This window comes from Protopterus annectens, chromosome 10.part0 (genome assembly GCF_019279795.1).
Source record: "Protopterus annectens isolate FY-2018-M chromosome 10.part0, PAN1.0, whole genome shotgun sequence".
NCBI lineage: Eukaryota > Metazoa > Chordata > Ceratodontiformes > Protopteridae > Protopterus > Protopterus annectens.
In genome coordinates, this window is record NC_056744.1 from 1573073249 (window position 1) to 1573090755 (window position 17507).

Genomic DNA, 17507 nt, shown 5'->3' on the forward strand with positions numbered 1-17507 from the left:
GTGGAACATCTGGGATTTTGTTTGAAACTAACAGAAGTGGATGGAAAATGGTATGATATAACCTCTGGATATTATCCTGTGCACCCATAAATCTTTTGTCATTTCTAACCAGGCTCTCTGAGCAGGGAAAGACCTCAGATTTCATCCACAGTTGGCCAGTCGGGCCTCCTTTCAGGAGCATTTATAGGAGCTTTCAGAGAAGGTATCCCTAGATTCCAGATTATGCGACTTCCATTTGAATCCCCCCTCTATACCTGGGGGTACTGTCTTTGTGTGGCTTTTGGAAGGGACCATGTGACTTCTTGAACCACATTTTTCTTCTGCCTTGTTGGTTTCCTAGAAAAGGTACACTGAGGAGTCAAAAAACATATGCCCACAGCAGACAGGTATTTCCCTTCCTGCTCACACCTAGAGTGTGTGCCTTTCACTTTGGGGACAAACAATGAGATTCAGTCAAAAGGAGCACTAAAAATATTTGAAGGGTTCTGCAAAATCATGCAAGCACATGCAGGTATGCTTTCTAATAGAAATGCCTGAACCCACTACCAGTGAGCACTTTCAGCAGCATGGGAGAATCTCATGGACGAATTTGGAAGAGACTGTCTGGTAGCCAACTGCGAAGAAATGATGCTCTCTACCTCGGAGGACATGGTCCCAGAGACAGATTCGGAAAGCTCTTTCATCAAATCTCTGAAGTCTTGCAAAATGTGTCAAATAATTCAGCGAAATAAAAGCAAAATTCGCTAAAGCATAGAGAGACTTCCCAAACTTGTCCGGTGCCCTGGAATCCCAGTTAGGGTGGATAGAGGAATTTTGCTCTGACAATTTCTTTCTAGTAGCTACCACTGTGACCATGGCCATCAACAGGTACTCCCTTTACTCCAGTGTGGTATATCTTTAGGTGGAGAGACTGCATTGGCAACTTCAGACTAGAATCCAGAACCCTGGAGAAGATGCTTCGGCTCAGAGACTCACCTGTCTCTGAAATACTTTGGGCAGGACAGCCCAGACACCATCAGAGTCTAACTTAGCAATATCTTCAGATTCAATGGCTCTGAAACCAAAGCACAGATTGGAGAAGGAACTATGATCAGAGATGTGGCTTTAAGAAGGGTCTCTGGACCCAATGGTGACTCCCATTTGTGTTTGCCCCCTGAGCAACCTATCCTATCCACATCTACCTCAGATAGGCTCCTGGAAGACTAAACGGATGAAGCCGTGGAGAAAGGTCTTTAGCGTTAAGGAGACTGCTCCAGAGAGAGAAGGGAGCAGAGAGGTAATCCGCTCCTATAACAACTAGAACAGATCCAGGGTGATTTGCCGGATCTCGACTAGGAGCTGATGCATTCGGATCAGACTTTTTCTGTTAGCTTAACAAGTGGTTCCAAAGACAAAGCAAAAGGATGTTCTAGTGATCTCTTACGAGATTCCTTGGAAAGCGAATCACCCTTTTTCTCTAGGCTTTTGGGGGTTTGAGCCCCAGTAGCCAAAGCTGAAGACTGTGAATGAAGTAAACCCCTGAGGATTAACTTGACACCTGGAGCCGAATCCCTTACAAAATGTCACAATCTGTATTTAAAGGTCTTGGTCCTAAACATATTCAGAATGTGTGTTGGGAGTTTGGAATTTTGTGGCCACACTTAAAACCCGAAGGCTTGTCAGAAATTTTTAAAATAAGTATGGCAGACTTTGTTTAAACAGTTGAGGTGAAAGAAAATGGAAGAAAAAGGCAAAGGGAAGGAGTTACCAACAATGGTAACAAACAGTACTGTTAAGTACAAAAAAAGAAAACGCCAACAATGGTAATATAGGTACTCAAAACACCAAAGAAAGAATATGGAGCTAATATAATAAAATAAGAATCAAATTGGAGGAGGACAATAAATATAATCAGGGAATAGATTAGAAAAATAACAGATTAAACTCAGACTTTTGAGGGATTGAAGGAATTAGAAAATCCAAAAACTCAAGTTTGTGATCCATGTCCAAATGCTACACTAGCAAACAAGATCAGGGGTATGTTAGGTGACTAAGGCATTATGGGTGAAGGGAAGAGCTCAAGAGATCAAGTGTTCTTTGATCTGGAAGAAGTGGTAGAGTCAGATCAGAGGATCGAATACGAACCAAATGGTTGAGGAATGAACGAAAATTACATCAGATTACCAATAATTGTTTAATACTCCTGGCTGCCTTCTGCCAAATGATGCATTCTTTGCTGAGACTGATCTACTGCATTTTTGCTCCTCCTCAGCTGTAAAAATAAAAGAGAATGCTTAATTGTTGACCTGTGCCATGCCTGTGTGCACGGCTGTTGAATGTTTTTCTCTAACTATTTTACAGCAGATCTGATCTAATGGATGCCTAACAGTACACTAGGACTTGTCAGATTAATGCAAATTGGTAACAGCAATGGCTACTGTGCTTCTTCCATAACAGTCTCATTTTCTTTCCTAAGTTACTGATGTTTAAAGATGATGCGACACCAAGTGCTCAGCATTTCTGACTTGATACATTCAAAACACAAGAGTGTCTGGTGAAAGGGGGGGGGGGTAGCTACTGATGTATTGATCTTCCCAGCAAAGTTGAATTTCTGTAAAAACTGCCAACTTAAAACAATTCCTGACGCATGTCTACCTTCTTCCATTCTCAGCCTTCAGTTGCCAGCTCCCACTTCTGCTGGTGCAACTCCTGCCATAGGTAGATGAGGATCTTGGTCTCTCTACTCAACCAACTAGGGAAAGATCCTGGGCTTTAACACAAGACTTATGTATGTAAGCCTGATACAGGGGATGAGCATGTGTGAAACATCATCTGGGGTGTGACATTACCATGCCCAACCAATGCACCTATATAGAAAATAGTACCTTTAGAGGTGAAAGCAGTGTGAAGGTTGGTTAACCAACTGGACTGCAACAGTCACATGGACTTGCCTTTCACTGCTGCTGTTTTATTTATGTACATGGAAAGGCTTCTGCAGTAAAACAGATTCACAGGTATATATTTGGCTAATGACCACAAGGCCTTTATAAGCCAAGTCATGCAATCTAATCCAGCTGTGTCACTGTGTATCATGGGCATTTAGAAGGAGGGAGCATGTTAAAAAGTTTCTAGAGGTTATGTTGGGGGATGTTAGTTTGGTCATTCCTGTAAACCTGTTGTCTATTAGAGACAAGGGGATGAGACCAGAAATGAATTTCCAGATCATGGTTTCAAGCCATTTAGGAGGCATCCTGGGATACTGCTGGGGGCCCACTGAGGCTGTGGTTTTGGTCTTAGTGACCTGCTTCCTGTTAACAGACGATCATGGTTATACAAGTATTTCATGGGGGAGTGGGGGGGGTAGGGTTTCAACTCAGTTTGTCAGCCAGCAAATTTGCCATGTCACTCTGCTCAGTGAAAGGGACACCAGTGCTGCCTTTGCTGTTTCAAGCATAGCTGAAGAAGGCCTTGTAATCGTCTTTAGCCTGTGAGGCTATCCTGACCTCATAATTGGCCTTGTTGGACATAGTCCCCTCATTCCTGCTTAGTTTAATTAGAAAGGTCCTATCATTATGGGGAGTTGCACTTCCTGATTTTAGCAATGATTTTAACAATGACTTTTTCCTTTTGTTATATACCCTATTAAGGTGAGGATTCCATCAGTGTGGTTTGTAGAATTTTGTTTTTAGTGATTTTATTCTCGATTCTTTATTCGGTGCACTGGTGCAAGCTTACATTTATTTCCCCTTCATGTGGGCAGTGTTCCTCACATGCTACATGAGCAGAATTCCGAAATGCTTTGAAAAAGAAAAAAAATCATCCAACTCTGGCTGCCAAGCTGTTGCAAAAACAGCTCAGCATTGGGCTTACTTTAAATGACTACTATGTCCTCCCTTGGCTTCTGAATGAAGCAGTGAAGAGTTTTTTTTTTTTGCAATAGGCCATCACATATGACAGACAGCCTGGTTTAAAACATGAAAGGCAATATTTTTTTTTTTGAGAAACATAAAAGTTAGTAATACAAGCACACCACAGTATAGATGTTTGTAGAAACACTATTCCTTCGATCCAGAATATACGACTAGGAAGGTAAGCATTTTTTTTTTTTTTTTTTTTTTTTAAGTGCGTGTTTCTACACGTGGTGTTACATTAAAGCTTCTTTTTTAGCAAGTCAGTTAAATGTCTGTTTAAAGCCCATTCTACAAACTTTCTAAATATATAAGGGTGCATTTGTTCTGGATTTTGGGCCTTTGTCCCCCATTATTTTTAATTCTTGACATCAGATACTGAGATGTGCAAGCGTCTGTGTCCACCTCTGTGTCCGGAGTTTGAAGTGGATTGCAGTTTGTATTTTTCCGCAGTGAGCTCAGAGGATGCACTCCTGCGTGGCAATTCTGTACTTTTCATTCATTTCAACCCAATCATACTTCTGCCGTACACAGTCAAACACACCAATCACTAATGGTCACATCTGTGTGTATGGCTGTAACTGAAGGAAAAGAGGGGTTTCTGCGTGTGAAGGAATGTATACATAAAAGTAGCAAGTTGCCCATAATTTTTTTCCACTTTAACAGATGGTCTAGGATGATCTGGTCAGGTCAAATGTATAACAGCAAGTGATCACTGTGGTAAATAAGTAGAGATGTTACAGTGCTTGGACTTCTGACTGCATTTTTGGCTGCGATTCCTTTTCTGTGCAGTCTGCACATGCTTCCAGTCTTTTGAAGGCTTTATCCATGTGTTGTTGATTCCTCCCCCTCAGACCCTCAGCTGTATAATATAATAAATGCCTCTGGCCATTTGTGCTTTTACTTTCGTCCCGATCTTAAGACTAGATGGGCACAAATATTGTGGTCTACAGAAGCAGGCACAATTCCCAGATAAGATTTATAGGTCCTCACAAACATTTGGTCTCTGTTTATTGGGAACTACTATTTACTAACTTTGAACATTTAGTTTTAGGTACAACTTTGTGTTCTTTGAAAGAAAAAAAAAATAGCTTTCCTTATTCAGGTCAGCATAAGTATATAAAAAAGCAAAGCTCTGATGCAACTCGGAACATTTAGAAAGTACAGTTGTGTACACTTACCATAAATGTAGATGTCAGTGTATTCACAAAGTCTTGGGTCCTGCGTCGGTTGTCCCTTCCATGACGTCAGGTAGTCAGGGGTATAAAATATGCAGATACCATTACATCAGGTTTTCTTGCCCCAGATGTCATGTGCCCCCCCAATGGGGAGCAAATAAAATTAGACAAAAATATACCTCCAACCAAAAGCAAATACAACAAAAAGGCTTTTAAGCATAGTACAAGGAGAGGTATAGTAAGAGAAAAAACAGGGGGTTGGAAGGAGGGTAACCAGGACTGCAACAGTGAATACACTCAAAATGTCGACATTCGAGTGCAAGTGTACACAATTGTACTATGTTCTTTGTGTTTCACTGCTGCAGTTATTACATTTGGGTAGATTCCCAAAGTTATGGTTGGGAGGATGGATTGATACAGCATTGGGAGGATGGATTTATACAGCATTAGGACCAGCTATAAGGCCCTGGAAGACAGCAGTGGCAAAGCCAGCTCTGGATTTAGAGAAATTGGTAAATGATAATGCTTGGTGAAAGTAAGTACTGAACTCCAGGTAGCAACTTCTAGGATATCCCTGGTAGGAACACCTCTGAGAAAGGCTGCAGAAGTAGATGCAGCCCTGGTGGAGTGAAATCCGATCCCCTGGGGGATGGTTTTCCATGATGCTTATAGCAGAAATGAATGCAATGGCTTATCCATTTAGAAATGGTTTTGAAATAGCCTTCCCCTCTGCCCCAGCAGCAAATACCACTAGCAATTATTCAGATTTTCTTCGAAATTTAGTTCTGTCCAAGTAGAATCTAAGTTGTCTGTGCACATCCAAGAATACAAAATCCATTCTCCTTTGTTCTGTGGATTGGGATAGAAGGTTGGCAAACTAATGGACTGGTTAAGAGCCACACTAGAAACCACCTTGGGCATGAAGGATGGATTGGTCCTCAGAGATACCCTGTCCGCATGAAAGATGATGAATGTCTCCACTGCCATAAGGGCATGTAATTCAGCTATCCTTCTAGCTGAAGTGATTGTTAGCAGGAAGGCTGTTTTCCAAGAAAGAAATTTAAGTCTGCAGTAGCAGCTGGCTCGAAAGGATATAAAGTGAGCTTTTCCAAAACAAAGTTAAGGTCCCAGGCAGGGGTAGGCGCTCTCCTGGGTGGTCTCAAGTTATTTGCCCCTCTGAGATGCTGCTTAAAGCAGAGGATGTGAAAATAGGTGGTTCTGTGTTATAGTGAGCTGAAATAGCTGGAGTGGATTTTAATAGAGGAAAAAGACAGGCCCTTGTGAAGCATCTCAGTTAAGTATTGCAAAATCTGAGGTAAATTGGGCGCTGCTGTGCTCAACCCTAAAGATTGGTTCCAGGCACAGAATCTTTTCCATTTATCAGCACAAGACAGAATCTTTTCCATTTATCAGCATAAGATTTTTTAGTACCAAGTCTTCTCACCTCCAAGATGACATCCATCACAGGTTTGCTGAGGGATGCCAAGGATGAATTTAAGTGATTAGCCAAACTGCAAGGTTCAATGTTGGGAGCAGAGGGTGCAGAATTTGGTCCTCCTGCTGAGACAGCAAGGAAGGTGTCAGAGGCAGGTGCCATGCAGATATTTGTGACACTGCACAGGAGTGGGTACCAGTGTTGGCTTGGCCAGTCTGGAGTAATCAAAATCATTTTTGGTTTGTCCTCTGACTTTTAGCAGAACTTTGGAGAGCAGAGGCAGAGGGGGAAAGGCGTAGACGGCCAGGTTTTCCCAGCTGAAGGACAGAGCATCCACTTTCCAGGCTTTTTTGTGAGGAGTCCTTTTGCAAAATTTGTCCAACTGGTAGTTCTGGGGGGAGGCAAATAGATCTAGGTCTGGGCTCCCCCATTTGCTTGTCAACATGTTGAAAATCCGTGGTTCCAGTTTCCACTTGTGTGGGTCCATGAGATTTCTGCTTAGTCCGTCTGCCAGTGTATTCAGTTGTCTTGGCAGGAATTGAGCTTGTAGTTGCACTTGGTAGCTCAAGGCCGTGTTCCACAATGCCATGGCTAGTCTACAGCGGGGGTAGGAATGTGTACCTCCCGCTTGTTCATGTACCACATAACCATGGTGTTTGTCCATCTTTACCATTAGTTGTCCTGGATGAATGTAAGTCCTTGAAGGCTGTCAGAGCACAACATTCTGTACAGCTAACATTTCTTTTTGATGTATATGTAGGTGTAATTGATTTGGGTTCCATTTGCCCTGAATGCACTTCCCTGCCAGGTGAGCCCCCTATGCATAGTCCGATGCGTCTGTAGTTAGGGTTTGGGCGGCAGGGGGTAGTGTGAATGGCCGTCCCTTGTTTTAGTGGCAGGCCTCTGCCTACCATAGGAACTCCAGGTGTAGGCAAGGTATGATAGGAATCAGTTTCCAGGCTGTGCAATGTTGACTCCATAGACTAAGTACCACTGAAGTTTCCTCATATGGAGTCTTGCATATGGAACTAAAAGAATGCAAGAGGCCATGAACCCCAAATGCTTGCAGCATTTGTCTTGCAGATAGCAGGGTTTTTGTGGCCACTTGTTTGAAGTAAGTTACCAAATGAATTTGCTTTTCTGGCGTGAGGAAAGCCATCTGGGCAGTTGTATTCAAGCTTGTACCCAGGAATGTAATCTGTTGAGAGGGTACCAGTTGTGATTTCTTTTAGTTTATGGTGTACCCTAGACAAGTTAGAACCCTTTTTACAAACGCCAGATAATTTAGAAGTATGGCCTGGTTTTCTGCCTGAATTAGACAATCGCCCAGGTATGGATATATTTGAATATTTCTTTGCCTACAAAACAATTACTGGAGCCAGGCACTTTGTGAATACTTTGGGCGCAGTAGACAAGCCAAAGGGCAGTGCAGAGAACTGATAATGCAAGTAGCCTGCTTTGAAGCGTAGGTATCTTCTGCAACATTCCCTGATTGGGATATGCAGGTAAGCTTCTTTTAAATCTAGAGTTGCCAACCAGGCATTTTTGCCTAGTATAGGAAGTAACTGAAGAGTCAGCATCTTGAAGAATATCCAGAAAGGTGTTTAGAGTAGACCGGTCCAGAATCGGACGCCATGATTTGTCTTTAATGGGTACCAGGAAAAGCCTGGAATAGAAACCTTGTCCCTTTTCCTCCTCTTCTGGTACTGACTGAATAGTCCCCATGTTTAAGAGGGAAAGTACTTGTTTCTGAGCCTCTGCCCACTGATTTGGGGGTAGGTCTGGCCACCAGTTTGGTGTTGGCAACCTGTGGAAATGAAATCTGTATCCCTGGGACACTATTTAAAACCCATTTGCCCTGGGTTATGAGTTCCCAGTTTTTTGCATGAAGAGCAATCTCCCCCCCCAAAGGGGCAGCTAAAAGGTAAGTGTTTGGTAATTTTAAAGGAAAGTCATTGAGACTGTTTACCATAGGGGGTGTCTTGTTATTTCCAGATTTGGAAGTGGAGGCCCCCTCCCTCCGATTGCTTAGTTCTGAGAAGAGTCCCTTGGGACTGAAACCTGGTGCTTTTGGTGTGTCTGGTCTTGGCTTGAGTGGATCTGGAAGGAGCTGGAAAGGACCAATTCTTAGTAGGCCAGTGCCTAAAAAAAAAAACAAATTATCAAAATGGCTGAAGATCTTATTACTTTACTCAGGGGAAGCAACCCCCCCACACACACACACACACACACACACACACACTTCCAAGAGGCCTAGGGCTGAGCTTGACTATGAATCTTCTGATCAGGACTCTTTCTTTTAATTCTTCCAATGACCTGGATTTGACCATACCTACTTATGAGGATTCTGATGCAGAGGATTCCATTCCCTCTGCTTCCTCCCCCCCTGAGGACTTTTCTTTTGGGGAAACTTTGCATACCTTAAGGACGCATTTCCACTGGAAAAGTCAGGAATTTTCTGAATCTAAAAAGAGGCTTAGGGATTTCCTTCTACCTCAGCATATGCCTTTGGCTATACTTCCTGTACTAGACATTGTTGATGTGTTTTCGGAATCCAGTATGGCCCCTGATTCCCTGCCTCTGGCTCCTAGTAAACCTGACAGATGCTACACTGTTCCAGAGTCCCACAAGTTCCTTTTCAAAAATCCTGTTGCAGATCCAGAAACCATTTCTTAAGGGCCCAAGGGCATTAAGGCTTCTACTGCAAATCTTGGAGGTTGCACTTCTAAGAAGTCTTTTACAGTTTGCATAGATTTAGCTTCATCTTCCTTCTTTTTTAGAACTTCTTCAGCCTTATTGCCAAACAGGCGGCCCTGACTTAGAGCATCCAACAATTTTGCTTTAACATGATCAGGCAGAGATTACTCCTCAAGTCAAGCATGCCTTCTAAGCACAGACCCAGTAACAGCAGCCTTGCAAGAGGCCTCTAAAGAATCAAAACCACATTGTAAAGTATGTTTTCCAACTTGTTCAGCAGAATGCAATAAATCCTGTAAATATTTTCCACACAGTCAGAAATCATCATTTTCTGTTTAAGCAGTCCAATAATATGCTGTTGATATTTTAACAAACGAAATGGGTAGTTTAAAGCCCCGATTGCCAAGGTTGCAGAAGTATAAACATTTTTACCGCATCTACCCAGCGCCCTGGAGTCTCTATCAGAAGGGGTAGGATTTTTTGCAGTAGAAGCCTTAATGCCCTTGGGCCCTTAAGAAATGGTTTCTGGATCTGCAACCGGATTTTTGAAAAGGAACTTGTGGGACTCTGGAACCGTGTAGCATCTGTCAGGTTTACTAGGAGCCAGAGGCAGGGAATCAGGGGCCATACTGGATTCCGAAAACACATCAACAATGTCTAGTACAGGAGGTATAGCCAAAGGCATATGCTGAGGTAGAAGGAAATCCCTAAGCCTCTTTTTAGATTCAGAAAATTCCTGACTTTTCCAGTGGAAATGCTTCCTTAAGGTATGCAAAGTTTCCCCAAAAGAAAAGTCCTCAGGGGGGAGGAAGCAGAGGGAATGGAATCCTCTGCATCAGAATCCTCATAAGTAGGTATGGTCAAATCCAGGTCATTGGAAGAATTAAAAGAAACAGAGTCCTGATCAGAAGATTCATAGTCAAGCTCAGCCCTAGGCCTCTTGGAAGTGTGTGTGTGTGTGTGTGTGTGTGTGTGTGTGTGTGGGGGGGGGGGGGGGGTTGCTTCCCCTGATTAAAGTAATAAGATCTTCAGCCATTTTGATAATTTGTTTTTTAAGCATAGGGGCCTGAACATGTGGCCTGGGCATCAGTTTTTTACATGCAGATCGAGATTTAGGCCTTAGTATAGAAGGTGGAGTCTGTTTAATATGCAAGTCTGTAGGCCTGAATATACCCTCAGAAGCCGGTGCCTGCACAGCAGCTCCGGACCCATCCAAGGTAGAGACATCCACAGGTTCCATAGGTGAAGCATCTCGTGGCATACTGGACTCCGAATGGGTCTCAGTAGAGGCCTGCAAGTCAGAAGTAGTGGGTATCAGGGGCTGCGAAAGTGCCTCACCGAGTACCGGCAAACTGGCGACTGGCTTAGAAGCGTTGTCGGCAGTTTTGGGCCTAGACGGCCTCTGTCTCTTCCTTTGCGTTTTCAGAATTCCGGTAAGTCAGATGGCTAACCAACGTCATTCCTGGATAATTAAACAGAGAACCGAAATATTTAGAGGCAAAAAATGTACGGACGACGGATAGTGCACTGATTAAATAAAGCACAAAACCGACAGCAAGGTACGTCGTGGTCAGGGCCTAGGCAAGGAATAAGTACAAGTGAAAATCTTTGAGGTATTTGCTTTCCACAATTAATGCAATTATTAACTTTTACTGACATCGGAAAGGAGCAAAAAAAAAGTTTCCCCAATGGGGTACTTCACTTTTAGATGAAGACTTCAATTCTGAAACTCGAAAATGAAAATTTCAGGAGTCGGCCGACCGGCACTTGCGAACTGCTTCTGCTTCGGGCACCGCACGGCAAGACTGACTGATGTAATGGCGTCAGCTGCATGTTTTATACGTCAGCTGCATGTTTTATACCCCCGACGACCTGACGTCATGGAAGCGGCAGCAACAGACACAGGACCCAAGACTTTGCTAATCAGGCCGACTGAAGTAACATGCCAGCAAATTACCCAAATGTAATGACTGCAACAGTAAAACACGAAGAACATCTCTGACTTCTGTGGACCTAGCAGCCCCCAGGTCCCTGGCTTTCTGCAGTTGCATCGTGTATACTTACTGCAGTGGAGTCTTGGCCAGTTAAAAAGTACAGTTTTGTACCTACCATAAATGTAGATGTCCGATAGGTATGCATCTGCAGTCATAACATATGGGTTGTCCTGCCTCAGGCAGCCCTTGATCGGCAGATTCCAAAGTCTGGGTCTGGCCTCGGCTGATGTCGCACTTTCCCAGACGTCAGAGCGTCTGGGGTATAAAAGCATAAGCCGACGCCATTTTCCTCAGTTTTTCTTGCCCCAGATGCCAGGTGCCCTCTAGGAAGGCTAAATTTGGATAAATGCTGAAAAGTTCCAAACATTTGCAAAATTATATACATGTATAAACAAACAAATACACAATAGATACCCCTCTTTTAGCTAGCTGGGGGAAAGTACCCTAGGAATACCACAGAGGGGTAGGTGGGAGGGTAATCCTGACTGCAGATGCATACCTATCGGACATCTACATTTATGGTAGGTACAAAACTGTACTATGTCCTTCAAGGATGCATCTGCAGTCATAACATATGGGTAGAATACCATAGCCAATCTGGGGGAGGAGGTACTAAGAAAAGGATGGTGTAGTTAAGATCCCCTGCAGGACTGCAGTAGCAAAACCTGCTCTGGATCTGGAGTATAAAGGTAGATTGCAATGCTTGGCAAATGTATGCACGGAGCTCCAAGTAGCAGCTTCTAAAATGTCCTTGGTAGCCACCCCTCGTAGGAAGGCTGTAGTGGTGGCCGTGGCCCTTGTGGAATGAGGCCTGATGTTTTCAGGAACTGTCTTTCCATGAAAGGAGTAGCAAAATCAAATGCAATTTCCTATCCATTTTGAAATTCTGTTTGGAAATTGCTCTTCCTTGCACCCCAGTAGCATATGCTACAAAAAGTTGGTCAGTTTTTCTGCTAGTTTTTGTTCTGTCTAAGTAGTAGCGTAGTTGTCTGTGTATATCCAGGGTGTGCAAAAGTTTTTCCCCTCTATTCTGTGGATTAGGGAACAACGTAGGCAAGTGAATAGCTTGGTTCAAGGATACCACAGATACCACCTTTGGCATAAAAGTAGGATTGGTTCTTAGTGAAACTCTGTCCTGGTGGAAAATAAGAAATGGCTGCACTGCCATTAATGCTTGTAACTCAGATACTCTTCTTGAAGTGATTGCCAGAAGGAATGCAGTTTTCCAAGACAAACTGTAGATCCGCCGATGCTGCTGGTTCAAAAGGAGGAAGTGTCAGTTTCTCCAGCACAAAGTTGAGATCCCAAGCAGGTAGAGGGGGTCTTCTTGGAGGTTTAATATTTTTGATCCCTCTCAGAAATTGTCTGAGGAGAGGGTGCGAGAAGATAGGTGGATCCACATTGTATTCTGCTGAAATTGCTGAAGCATGAATCTTAATGGAAGAATAGGACAGGCCATTGTGGAACAATTCTGCTAAGTATTCTAGGATATGTGTTATGTTTGCCACTGTGACATCTGAGCCTTTTGATGTGCTCCAAATGAGAAATCTCTTCCATTTAGCTGAGTATGTCTTCCTTGTGGAAGGCCTGCAAGCCTCCAAAATAATGTCCTTCACCCTCTGAAATAAAACAGTTGGATTGGGATTTAAGGAATTTTCCAGGCAGTTAGCTGCAATGTTTTCAAGTTGCGATGCAGGGTCGTGAAACTGTTCTGTGTCAGAAGAGGCCATAGGGGGAGAGGCCATGATTTTGCCTGAGACATGCTTCTCAGTAATGGATACCAGTGTTGCCTTGGCCAGTCTGGAGCTATTAGTATCACTCTTGGCTGTTCCTCCCTGATCTTCAGTAGAACCTTGTACATCAATGGGAGAGGTGGGAAGGCATATACTGTTAGGGCTTTCCAGCTGAAAGAGAGAGTCCACCCTCCAAGCTTGTGGGTGGTATGTCCTTGAGCAGAATGTCTTCAGTTGATGGTTGAGTGGGGAGGCGAACAGATCTATCTCCGGCATTCCCCATGTCTTTGCTATGAGTTGGAAGATGTCTGGGTGCAGCATCCATTCGTGTGCATCCATGGTAGTTCTGCTTAAGCTGTCCGCCAGTGTATTTTCTTTCCCTGGCACGAATTGGGACTGTAGTTGGATATTGAGATTCAGGCATAGTTCCCATAGATTCATAGCCATCCGGCATAGAGGGTAAGAGTGTGTGCCTCCCTGCTTGTTTATGTACCACATGACCGTGGTGTTGTCTATCCTTATTAACAGGTGGCCTTGTTGGAGGAAGGGTTTGAAGGACTCGATTGCATGCCTTACTGCCAGCATTTCCTTTTGGTTTATGTGCATGCTTTGCGGTCCTTGAGGCCATAGGCCTTGGATACATTTGCCCTCCATGTGTGCTCCCCATCCTCGGTCTGAGGCGTCCGTGGTGATGGTCTGTCTTGTTTTTGGTTTGTTGAAAGGCAACCCTCTGTTGGACTGGCAGGCCTGAGCCCACCACAGGAATTCCTTTTGAAGGCATGGAATGATTGGTATCATGGTTTCTAAACTGACTGTGTTGAGACCATACACTCCTTAGGTACAATTGTAATTTCCTCATATGCAGCCTGGCATGCGGTATCAGAATTATGCAGGATGCCATGTAACCCAGGGCCTGCAGGATTTTCCTTGCAGTAAGCAGAGTTTGTCTTGTCAGAATCATAAAGTAATCTGGAAGTTGTTTTTGTTTTTCTTCTGTGAGAAAGGCCATTTGGGTGGTTGTGTCCAGATCTGCACCCAAAAAGGTTATCCTTTGGGATGGTACTAGTCTTGACTTTTGGATGTTGACTGTGTATCCCAAGGTCTGTAGCAGGTGTATGGCATAGGCCAAGTCCTTTATCAAATTTCCCTTGTTGTCCGCTTGTATTAGGCAGTCGTCCAGGTATGGGTAAATTTGAATTCCCTATAGTCTGCAATGTGCAATTACTGATGCCAGGCATTTCGTGAATACTCTGGGCGCAGTAGACAAGCCAAAGGGCAATGCTGCGAATTGATAATGCTCTGATCCTGCAAGAAATCTGAGGTGTCTTCTGCAACTTGGTCGAATAGGGACATGCAGGTATGCCTCCTTGAGATCTAGAGTCACCAGCCAAGACTCCTTGCCCAACATGGGAAGAAGTTGCTGTAGGGTCAGCATCTTGAATTTTGGCACAATGAGATAAGTGTTCAGTGCAGACAGGTCGAGAATAGGTCTCCATTGATTTTCTTTTCTTGGTACAAGGAATAGTCTGGAGTAAAATCCTTGGCCTTGTTCAGATGAAAGCTATAGAAAAGGTACCATGTTCAGAAGTAAATTGTTGATCTGTCTTAAAGCCTCTGCCCTCTGATTTGGTGGAAGGTTTGGCATTCCGCTTCTTTTTGGCAAAGTGTGGAAGTGGAACCTGTATCCTTTGTCTATTATTTGCAGTGTCCATGTATCCTTTGTAATATAATGCCAGTTTTTTGAGAATAAAGCCAACTTTCCGCCCAAGGGTGCTTCCAGTTGATCCCTGGTAGGCGGAATCAGAGTTAAGTCATTGAGCCTGTCCTGGTGCAGTGGTTGTTGTTGTTGCTGTTGCACTACTCCTCTGGTTGGCAGGCTGCCACTGACGGCCTCTGTAGGAGCCCTTCGATTGACCTCTGCCTCTAGGGCGCCTGTTCCTGCCTCTCTGGGCTCTGTCCGAGTCTGGAAAGGACCAATGCTTAGTAGGCCAGTTTCTGCTGAATCTCGGTGGTTGTACTTGCAGGAAATCTCTGTTTGCACAGATTTTGCCTTTTCTTCAACCTTTCAGATCTCCTGAGCAGAGGAGCCAAATAAAGTTTGTTTCTCCATTGGAGCATCCAGGAGTTTAGCTTTAACATGGTCTGGCAAAGATTGTTCCTTCAGCCAGGCATGCCTACGAATAACTGCCCCAGTCATAGCTGATCTAAATGAAGCCTCCAGTGCATCATAGCCACATTTTAAGAAATGATTACTAACCTGTTGTGAATTGTGTACCAAATCCTGAAGGGATTTACGGTCTAGGGGTTCAGGAGAAGAAAGTTTCTTATTCAGTTCATCTAACAAATACTCTTGGTACTGTATCATATGAAATTGACAATTTAATGCCCTGACAGAAAGAGTTGCAGAAGTATACACCTTCTTTCCCCATCTCTCTAAAGCTCTAGACTCTCTTTCAGAGGGTAGAGGATTTTTGGCAGTAGCGGCCACAACCCCTTTAGGGCCCTGAGAAATAGTTTCTGGGTCTGCAGAATGGGCTTTATACAGATGGAAATGAGAATCCGGGACCCTGTAGTATCCGTCAGGTTTGGCAGGGGCGGAAGGAAGAGTATCAGGGGCTGTACTGACATCATTGTACACATCATCAATTACATTCACAACAGGAGGTATAGCTAAGGGCCTATGTTGAGGCAAATGCAGAAAGGTCCTTGATCTTTTTCTAGAATCAGAGAAATCCTGACCTTGCCATTGAAAATGCTCTCTCATGGAGTGTAGAGTCTCACCAAAGGAAAATTCTTCAGGAGGGGAGGCTGAAGGGAGATTCCTCAGCATCTGAATCCTCATAAGGCGAGTAAGCCCCTTCCTGGTGGTCTGACAACTCAGACCCATCCGTGGAATCATCTGAAGAGTGTGGGTCAGAGGGGTCAGTCCTGGGTCTTTTGTCCGGAGGAGGGTGAGAGGCCCTGTCTGGGTGAGGTTGTGAACCCCTAATTAAGGAAATAAGGTCCTCAGCAAGGCTGAGGATCTGTGAACTAGAGGAAGGCCTCTGGGAGGTAGTTTTGGTAGGCAAAGCTTTAGATAGTTTGGCAGCTTTAGCCCTTGAAAAGGCCTTAATGGACATGGAAGCAGGGGGCCTAGCTGCCCCACGTGCAGGAGTAGAAATGCCCAAAGGTATGGTGTCGGACATGTCCTGAACACCGGTTTTGGTAGGAAGTTCTGTAGCCGACTCAGCCGGGGCCTCCCGGGCCTCGGTGGTCGGATGTATGGTTTCGGAAGAAGGAATCTCCGAGGACTCTGTTTCGGCCGAAACAGACTTGCGGTAGGCCTAGCCGTGGTTTCAGCCGAAACCGCGGGCCGTGAGTGTCGGTCCTTTTCCTTCCGTTTTTTCACCATATCACAGTCGAGTCTCAGGCGGCATTTTATAAGCAAAAGCGGCTCCAAAAAATTCCTCTGCAAACTCCGACCGACGTCTAAGAGTTCGTCGGTTGAAGGAAGCACAGGCTAAACAGGCCGATACGTCGTGGTCTGGGCCTAAGCAAGGAAGGCAGTAGGAATGGAAATCCTTATGAGGTATTTGTTTCCCACAAGTTAAACAATTATTTACTTTGTCTGACATCGGCTGAGGCAAGAAAGAGTCTAGCAGGTACTTAGCTTTTCAAAGTCTTGGTAGCTGAATTCACTGGATCTGACCGACCGGCACTTGCGAACAGCTTCTGCTTCGGGCACCGCGCGGCAAGAAAGACTGAGGAAAATGGCGTTGGCTGATGCTTTTATACCCCAGATGCTCTGACGGGGAAAGTGCAACATCAGCCGAGGCCAGACCCAGACTTTGGAATCCGGCCGACCAAAGGGCTGCCTGAGACAGGACAACCCATATGTTATGACTGCAGATGCATCCTTGAAGGACATAGTGTTAAAAGGTCTAGAGCTCCGTTTCACCTAAAGCTGATCTTGTTGGTTGTAGTCAGACATCTAAAGTGATAGTCTGTGGATGAAAGTGAATAACCCCATCTGTTTGCTCACAGGTAATGGTCAATGACCTACCATGATGGAAACTTAAAAATTCCCATTTGCCTGACCCATTCAGTTGATTCTTGCAGCCCCCTTACTCTGAAGCAATCAGCCTTCAATGGACTGAATTGGAGACAAAATTCCTGGTATTTAAACATATAACTAATCACACCACTTTATTTAGGTCCAAAGTTAGGAGACATTTATGTGCATGTCCATAAACATGCACAGATTCATACTTTCACACCTGCACCCACATTTTATGTATGTATAGACAGACACACACAATCTCCGTGTGTGTACAAATTTGTTTACCTCCAAATTGATTGGGCTTAGTAAGACTTAAGAGTTTAGCAAAGCATAGATCAAAGTAATTGTTTACTACAGACAGCAAAAAGGAACGGAATCATGTACAACATCCGTTGCCACACTGGCGGGTATGACATGCTGCTGAAGACTTTGCCAGCAAATTAACTTGAACTGACAAATATCCCAATCAGAATTATATTCCTGCACCTCTACTATAATCTTCTCCTGGACAACATACAGACACATTCACACAGAACCATCCTAA

General features: G+C 44.1%; 1 protein-coding gene across 2 annotated transcripts in view; it reads right to left on the bottom strand.

Moving 5' to 3' along the window:
* Nucleotides 1-17507, bottom strand: part of BCL7C (BAF chromatin remodeling complex subunit BCL7C) — a 354033-nt gene that overhangs the window by 132822 nt on the left and 203704 nt on the right. The window lies entirely within an intron of this gene.